This window comes from Prosopis cineraria, unplaced genomic scaffold (assembly GCF_029017545.1).
Source record: "Prosopis cineraria cultivar Desert tree isolate PC_DT_omini unplaced genomic scaffold, ASM2901754v1 PC7, whole genome shotgun sequence".
Taxonomy (NCBI): Eukaryota; Viridiplantae; Streptophyta; class Magnoliopsida; order Fabales; family Fabaceae; genus Prosopis; species Prosopis cineraria.
Genome location: NW_026555338.1, coordinates 13,076,622 through 13,085,945, shown reverse-complemented (window position 1 = coordinate 13,085,945; position 9,324 = coordinate 13,076,622). Strand labels below are relative to the sequence as shown.

General features: G+C 41.2%; 1 non-coding gene across 1 annotated transcript; it reads right to left on the bottom strand.

The window, feature by feature from the left end:
* Positions 1–7,171: 7,171 nt before the first annotated feature.
* LOC129316931 (5.8S ribosomal RNA) lies at positions 7,172–7,327 on the bottom strand. Its single transcript, XR_008594857.1, has one exon. It is a non-coding gene; the product is annotated as a 5.8S ribosomal RNA (ribosomal RNA).
* Positions 7,328–9,324: the final 1,997 nt, after the last annotated feature.

The window sequence follows — 9,324 nt, the reverse complement described above, 5'->3', positions numbered from 1 at the left end:
AAAAATTATATATATTTATTCTAAATATATTAGAAATATTAATTTATAAAGTTTATACAAAAAATATATATCTGCATTTTAGCTTGTCACATCAACATTAAGACAATACATTACCGAGTAGTCATTTCATAGTTTTATTTCCAAGTATTGTAGGTAATATCAGGTTTAGAAGTTACTGTACCACCTATTATTCAATAAGAAAAGAAGTAAAAAACCATTCACATCGGTAATAAAAAAATTGAACAGAAACTGAATACGAACTGATGTTTAGGAACTCAATATAAAATTTGTTGTGGGTTGGTTGGAGCTAGCTGTTTTCTTTTTTCATTGTGATGAGTGACAATAGCCTATTTTGATGTTTTGGAATTTTGTGCCGACACGAAATTAATAGACATGGACAAACAAATAAGATGAAACTAATACTCTGCCCATCTGATTGCAGCTGTATTCTTTTGATGGTATGTCTCCTCCAGCCAAAAGCTTGCAGCTGTATAAAATGTTCAATTTTAACCACATTTTTTGGTTCTTTTACCTTTCTTGATGGCTTAGTGAGGTTGCTTGTATGGTTTTTGCCTAAATTTAGCATGATTAATGTGCATATCTAAATATAAATGGTCCAAAAGTTAACCTAAATGATAGGTATATCAAAACGCATCATCTAAATACCATTCTTGTCTCATCCCTCTATCTTAGGACCAACTCTTGTATTCCCTCCTCTTCAGACACCCACCTCCTTCACTTTCCCTCCATTTTTTCTATTTTTATTATTTAATATTTAAAAATGATTTAAAATTTTTATATAAAATTTAAATTAAATGAAACTTAAAAATGAAAATATATTTATTTTTTTGGGAAAAATATAATAGATTTATGAATGAAGAATAATAAAAATGTCAAGGGCATACATTTGTTGTGTAGGACTTAATGATCCTATTAAAATAGTGAGAACACACTATTCTATTTTTTAACATATGTACATGCGTGGGTGAATACGTATTGATCAGCATGTTCTAATATTTACCAGATGATGCATTTGTCAAATTATGTGTCTTCATGGGAAAGTGTGTGGCAGGGCTTGAAATGAAAGGACAGAGGTAGGGGAAAAATTACTACATTTTCATTTATACAGGTTATGGAAAAATGAACATGTACCATGATGAAGTGAAAAGAAAATAAAATATAAAAATAACTTTTTATATTAAATTTGATAGATTATTTAATCTATGTGGACAGTTTTTAGAAATAAAAATTAGGAAATAGATTGTGATGAAAGATGAGTATAGAAAAGAATTAAGTCATGAAAATTTTAATTTTAATTATATATCATTGTCCTTTTCTAAATTTCAATATCCTTAATTGTAAATAATATTTTTAAAATCTTGCATGTGTCATTCTTTTTAATATAATAAAAAAAGGTGTGACGATCAGCTGCTTGCAAAGTCTTATAGTATGTAAATATGGGTCAATCAACTAGATTGAACTGGTATACTATTAAACAAAATTTTAACTAATTTAATAAATACTTTATTTATAACCAATTTAATTAGGATTCAATAATAATTTTAACCAGTATTATCTTTTAAAATAATAATTTAATTAATTTAATAACAAATTTCATGTTAGGAAAAATATGAGTCACCATTTTCAAACTCATAATTGAGGTCTATTTCATGAACAACAAGGACATGCTCTATTTCCATATCTTCCTCCATTAGGATGAATCCATAGTGGCTACAAAGCTTCGAATCAATCCCCTATTGGATGAAAGAAGACAATGTGCAGTCCGAGGCCGGCACTTACACCGTAGCGAGATGGGTTCCAAGGGGTTTTAAATGGTTTTATTAAATTTTAGATTCAAATTATGTTTTATTATATTAAACACCGCAAGAAATACAATTTAAACAAGGCAAAGCACAAATAGTTGGAAGCGAGAAAGAGCTTAAAGGTAATGCGACTTTGTATGCTACTGGTCCAACTTACTTTAAAATCTCAAAAGGTCCCATAGATTTTGGATTCAGTTTCTTAGCCTTAATAGCTCTTCCAACACTAGTTATCGAAAAGATTTTTAAAAATACATGGTTGCCTACTTCAAATTCAAACGGTCTCCTCCTCTTATTCACATAACTCTTCTGCCTACTTTGAGCTATGAGTACTTTTTGCTTGATTAAAGTAATCTTTCGAGTAGTCTCATCAACAATGTCCTGCCCCAAAACAATTCTCTCCTCAATTCTGTCCAATAAAAGGGTGATCTATATTTCTTCCATACAAAGCTTCATAAGGTTCCATTTGGATGCTAGAGTAAAAACTATTATTGTAAGCAAATTCAACTAATGACAATTGACTATTCCAATTACCTTTAAGCTCCATGGCAAAGGCCCTCAACATATTTTCAAGAGTTTGAATAGTTTGCTCTATCTGCCTCTCAGTTTAGGGGTGGTAAGCGATGTTAAAACTCAAACGAGTAACCATGGCTTCCTATAATAACCTCCAAAAGTGCAATGTGAACCTTAGATCACGGTCAGATACAATATTAGTCGACACTCCATGCAATCTCACCACTTCCCTTACATTGATTTTGGTTAATTTCTCAAGAGGATAGGTGGTATTGGTAGCTGAAAAGTAGGCCGATTTGGTGAGTCGATCCACAACTACCCATATAGTGTCATGACCAGAAGACGTTCTAGGAAATCCTGTAATGAAGTCTATAAAAATATTGTCTAATTTCTACTTTAGGATATGAAGAGACTGTAGCATTCTAATTTCTTTAAAGTAACAATGCTAGAGGCACGACCCGGCTAGTTAAGGACAGGAGTGCATCGTCGGTAGAAGGGACGAGCTGACCGGTGCACATCGAAGGCGGACCGATCAACCCAGCCTAAGGTCCAACTATGGGCTTTTTAATGCAACAACTTAAATATACGCTATTGGAGCTGGAATTACCATGGCTGCTGGCACCAGACTTGCCCTCTAATGGATCCTCATTAAGGGATTTAGATTGTACTCATTCCAATTACCAGAGTTGATGAGCCCGGTATTGTTATTTATTGTCATTACCTCCCCGTGTCAGGATTAGGTAATTTGCGCGCTTGCTGCCTTCCTTGGATGTGATAACCGTTTCTCAGGCTCCCTCTCTGAAATCAAACCCTAATTCTCCATCACCCGTCACCACCATGGTAGGCCACTATCCTACTATCGAAAGTTGATAGGGCAGAAATTTGAATGATGCGTCGCCGGCACCGGGGCCGTGTGATACGTCGAGTTATCATGAATCATCTCAGCAATGGGCAGAGCCTGCATCAGCCTTTTATCCAATAAATGCATCCCTTCCATGAGTCAAGGTTTGTTCCACGTATTAGCTCTATAATTACTACGGTTATTCAAGTAGTAGGTACCATTAAACAAACTATAATTGATTTAATGAGCCATTCATAGTTTCACAGTCTAAATTAGTTCATACTGACACATGCATGGCTTAATCTTTGAGACAAGCATATGACTATTGGCAGGATCAACTAGGTAGCGAACCTTCGTGACGCCGCGCGCTGCCCATGCACCAGCCCGTCAGGAATAATGCAGGCACTATAGTCCTCTAGGAGGTCAAGCCTTCTTCCAAGACAAGCAAGGGCACCTGCCCTGCGTCCGTGCAGAGCACCACGTCTAAGAGCATAGCATATGACCTCGAGGGCCTGATCAACCATCGGCGGCTTGAGGGAGCACGAGGAATGCTATCTAGTCCTCCAACGCCCCTTTCGGGGGGCAACGATCGAAAACACCAGCCCCTGCGCAACCCCGGAGACCATCGCACCGGCAATCCATCCCCACGTAGGCTTATCAAGCAACACAAAGGGTGGGCCCTGTGTGATATATCATAGTCGGGAGGATGCACCATCTAATTGCCCACCAGTATGTGAGCGGATTATCCGAGCTTTATGGGGAATGGGGCCACTAGCCATGCACCGAGCGCACGTGAGAAACCCCATCATGCTCAAAGCTACCAAGCAGATAGAGGAAGATGCCCAAGCACACATCTCTAGGACTCGCTCGGGACGGGAGAAACCTAAGTATGCAAGTTCCACAAAGTGCCCCCGACAAAGAATCCCATCACGACTTGCCTCATACCAAGCAATTAGAGGAGGCCCATGAAATGCCAACCCTCATGCCTGTCCGCATGCGTATAACGAGAATCAAATACGAGAAAAGCCCATCATTTCCCTCACCAACCAGGGCATGCCCATCCTTCGCTCTTTCTTACCAACCAATCCTGGGCAATTGCCTACAAAGTAAGCTTGTTCACCAGCGCAACCAGAAATCTTGCACGCGAAGGCGCGTGGAAGGAGGGGGTGGTGGTTTGCCAACCCCTTTCAAAAAGGGGGGGCAAACCAAATCTTTTCCAAAATGGTTTTTGCGGCCCTTAACAACAACCAACGAACCCATGAAAGAAAACTAACCATCGATAAAAGGGTTCGCTGGAAGAAGCCAAGGGACCGTGCGCACACTAAATACCCTCCAAATGACCCACCAACGAACCCTCAAACACACACACACAACCCACAGAGCGTCACGTTTAATTTTGAGGGTTCGCCGAAAAGTCGCCAGAGGGCAACCGCTGGCCGCCACCGACAGTTGCCATCGACCGCCTGCCGATCGCGTGGGTCTGGGGTCCAATCAATACATGGGGGACCCATACTGCCAAGTCTGGGCCCCACCTGGCTGGGGAGGGGGGGTTGGAGCTCCCCCCAAAGAGCAATATGGGCTTTTTCCACTCTAGCACAAATAGACATACTTTTTGCTCAAACAATAACGCCCCTTTTAAGGGACCTAGAGACCTCTGATTTCCACGATTTTTTGCAAGCTTCTTAGGCATGATATGAGGATGAAATATACCAAGTTTCATAATTTTTGGACACCCACAGAATATTTTAGGATTTTTTAATTGATTCAAAGAGTGCGGCCTCCACGGGCCGCCACGGGCGGCAGCTTCGGCGGTTGAACCCCCAAATATGTCAAGGGGGATGAGTTTGAGTTAATAAAACTGAGAAATCATAAATGTAATGAGTAGATTTCATTTTGGTATGGGTATGACTCTTTTTGCACTGCCAGGACTTGCCCGTGGCAGGTTGGATGTGCCAGAACTTGCTTTGGACGTGCCAAGACTTGCTCAGATGTGCCTGGATATGCCAAGACGTGCTAAGACTTACCCCAAATGTGCCAAGACTTGCCCGGACGTGCCCAGACTTGCCCGTGGCAGGGCTGGACGTACTAGGATGTGCCCAGACTTGCCCGTGGTAGGCCTGGACATGCCGGGATGTGCCCAGACTTGCCTGTGGCAGGTGTGGATGTGCCAGGACGTGCCTGGACTTGCCCTGGACGTGCCAGGACCAGGACTTGCCCGTGGCAGGTCTAGACGTCTCGGGATGTGCCCGGACAGGCCGGGACGTGTCAAGACTTGCTTGTGGCAAGCCTGGGCGTTCCCAGACTTGCCCGTAACAGGGCTGGACGATCCAGGACGTGCCTAAACTTGCCCGTGGCAGGTCCAGACATGCCATCACTTGCCTTGGACGTGCCAGGAGCCTGTTATGATGTGCCAGACCTTGCACCTCCTTCCCCAGACTATGCCAACATTTGCCACACGCTTGCTCAAGGTTTTCCTCGAGCTTTTCCCGTACCTTGCCAACAATTGTGATTACCTTGCCAACACAGGCCACGAGCTTTGCCCGGATCTTGCCAACGCTTGTCGAGGGTTTGGCCTGAGCTCTCCTGGAGCTTCCAACCCTTGCCTGTAACTTGCCAACATTGGCCATGGGCTTTGCCCGGACCTTGCCAAATGCTTTCCTGGGGTTATTCTCGAGCTTTCCCGGACTTTTCACCCTATGCCCGTACCATGCCAACACTGGCCACGGGCTTTGCCCGAACCTTGCCAACACTTGCCCGGGGTTAAGCCCAAGCTTTCCTGGACCTTACAACTCTTGCTCGAACTTTGCCACACACTCGTCCGGACATGCCTGGACTTGCCCGGACCATGCCAACACTAATCGTGGGGTTTTGGCCGGGGCTTGCCAATAGTTACAACGACCTTCCCAACACAGGCCATGAGCTTTGCTTGGACCTTGTCAACGCTTGCCCGAGGCTAAGCCTGAGCTTCCCCAGACCTTCCAACTCTTTCCCAAACCTTTGCCACACGCTCGACCGGACCATGCCAACACTGGCCGTGGGCTTTACCTGGGGCTTGCCAACAGTTACGACGACCTTCCCAACATAGGCCATAGGCTTTGCCTGGACCTTGCCAACGGTTGCCCGGGGCTTTGCCTTAGATCCCCGAACCTTCCACCCTTACCAGGGGCTGAGCCCAAGCTTCCCCAGACCTTCCACCCCATGCTCATACCTCGCCAACACTGGCCACGGGCTTTGCCCAGACCTTGACAACGCTTGCCTGGGGCTGAGCCCGAGCTTTCCCAAACCTTCCAACTCTTACCCAGATCATGCCACATGCTCGCCTGGACTATGCCATGTGCTTGCCCGGACTATGCCAACATTTGCCACATGCTTGCCAAGGGTTTTGCCCAAGCTTGCCCGGACCTTCATTATATATTTAAACGCGCATCGCACAACGCGCTAAAGCGCTTAAGCGCTGAGCGCTGAGCACGCACGTGTGGTTCTTGAGGGTCCATAAAAAAATAGGGTGGGACCCCCGAGGCTGGGTGCCCCCCTTAAGGAGTAATATGGGCTTTTTCCACTTTGGCACGAACAGACATACTTTTTACTCAAGTGACAATGCCCCTTTTGAGGGACCTAGAGACATCCGATTTGCGTGATTTTTTGCAAGCTTCTTAGGCATGATATGAGAATGAACTCTGCCAAGTTTCATAATTTTTAGACACCCACAGAATTTTCACTCGCTGTTACTAAGGGAATCCTTGTTAGTTTCTTTTCCTCCGCTTATTGATATGCTTAAACTCAGCGGGTAGCCCCGCCTGACCTGGGGTCGCATTTAGGGGCACCGATCTGGCGGCCCGACTCAGGGGACAGCAGCCACATGTGGGCTCGATTGGCATCTCATCCACCTTCAACCGTGGCGGCAGTCGCTGAGGGGCGACTTTCAGCCTGTCAAGAGCCGGGGCTCTTGGGAGGCCACCTTTCGCCTCACGTAGTTTTAGGTGATGGCGACGTTGGGTGACGCCCAGGTAGACGTGCCCTCGACCTAATGGCTTCGAGCGCAACTTACGTTCAAAGACTCGGTGGTTCACAGGATTCTATAATTCACACCAAGTATCGCATTTTGCTACATTCTTCATCGATGCGAGAGCCAAGATATCCGTTGCCGAGAGTCGTTTTTAGATGCAAGCAGCAAAAGGCGCAGTGCTGGCTTCGAGGGCTCTGCTTTTGAGCTGCCAGTGTCGCGCTGCTTCTCTGCATTTCCTTGACGCCTCGGGCGTCGAGGTTGGTTGTTGTGTCGGGGGCTCGGGCCTACACAAAGCGGGGCCGTATCCCTGGCTCGTGCGGGGAGGCTCGCCTTGCGTGGGGCTTTCCGACCGATTCTCGGGTTAATCTTTCATGGGGCATTGACAATGATCCTTCCACAAGTTCACCTACGGAAACCTTGTTACGACTTCTCCAAATCAAAGTCATAGGCACTTGAAAGAGTATAAGGTATTGGATTGACCTATTGTGAGAAAGTTTCATGGTATAAGTTATAAACTTATCTCATATGTATCACTAAGCCCTTTAACCTGAGATCATTATAGATTCCTATATGATGACCACTGAACTTTAACCTAGTCAAAAGTCACCTTTGACCGGGTGATCATAAAGGCTATGATTGAGTTTAATGATATTCATGTAGATGAATATGAGTGGTCAAGATGGAATTTATCCCTCACATTAAGTGAGAGATATTACTAGGCCTCTCGATGAGTAAGACCTAAGAAAATATATGGCCATACTACAATGGAAAGGGTTTTTCATTACTACAATCAGTCCACTCAAAGATCGAGAAAGTAATAGTTATCTAAACTTGTTAAAGAATAGCAAATAAAGAATTTAACATATGAAATTATGATTTACTGTTACATTATTGCGAATATAAGAAGGAAAATTGTGAATATTTAAACAAAACTTGTGAATCATTTATTTTCAACAAGGGCAATTTGATAATTTATATAAATTCATTAATGACAAAAAAAATCCCTAGGGGCTTCAGGCAAATTATGGCATTTTGAGAAACCACATTATGATTTATATATTTCAAAGGGATTTTATTATCATTTTCCCTATTTTTTTATGAAATGATAATGAATAAGAAATTTTAAAACAAAACAAATTGTTTATATTGTGCTGAAGAAAGAAAGAAACTGTAAAACAAATCATGTCTTAAAATTTTAATTTTCATAGGTGTAATAATAAATTATTGTATATATTTTAGCATACCTGATAACAAATTCTAAAGTAAAAAAAGTTGTTTATATTTTTCAAAATAGGTTTTTGTTTATTTCTATCCTCTAAAAACTGAGAAAACTTTTTGAGAAAACTTTCTATGTCATGGAAAAATAGAAAAGTTAATCGAAATCACTATAAAATTAAATTATATAGTTATTCTTCATTGTATTATTTTAAGAATTAACTAAAAATTTAACATCCTCTCTTCTCCTTGCCATTTTTCTTGAACAAATCGGATTAACATTCCCGTGTATCACATGATGACAAAAATTATAAATGTTTTTTAATATGCACTTTTGATTACCCCATGTTGTAGTCAGTTATCACTGCCTTTATGGTATCAATTTAATCTCTACCAAAATCTTTCATGGCTAAATTACAAACGTTTGTCAGTAAAAAAACTTCAGATTAACCCATGCTGTAGTGCCTGCGGGTATGATTCAACATATCAATATCAACATCTTTCATTACTAAAATTGAAGTGGGGGATTATAAACGATAAATAAATTAAATTTGAAGTGAGATAATCACAGTTTTTTTAATATACTAGTAATATTAATATTAATATTAATATTAATAGTAAATAATTAAATAATAAGGTGGCTAAATATGACATTTAAATAATTACTAGATTTTACACTTCATGCGATGCACAAGGATATTAAAACATTATTTAGTTTAAAAGAATCATAATGGAATGTTAAAAAATGGGAGAAAATTGTAATGAACTCATTTTAAAATATAGAAATTTAATAAATAGAAAATATAAAGAGAAAGACTAAGAATAATCAATTAAAAAATAATTTAGGACTGTTTATTTTAGATTATTTTATAAAAAATCATTTAATTTTTTAATAAAAATATATTTTGTGAGTCTTTATAATATTTTTT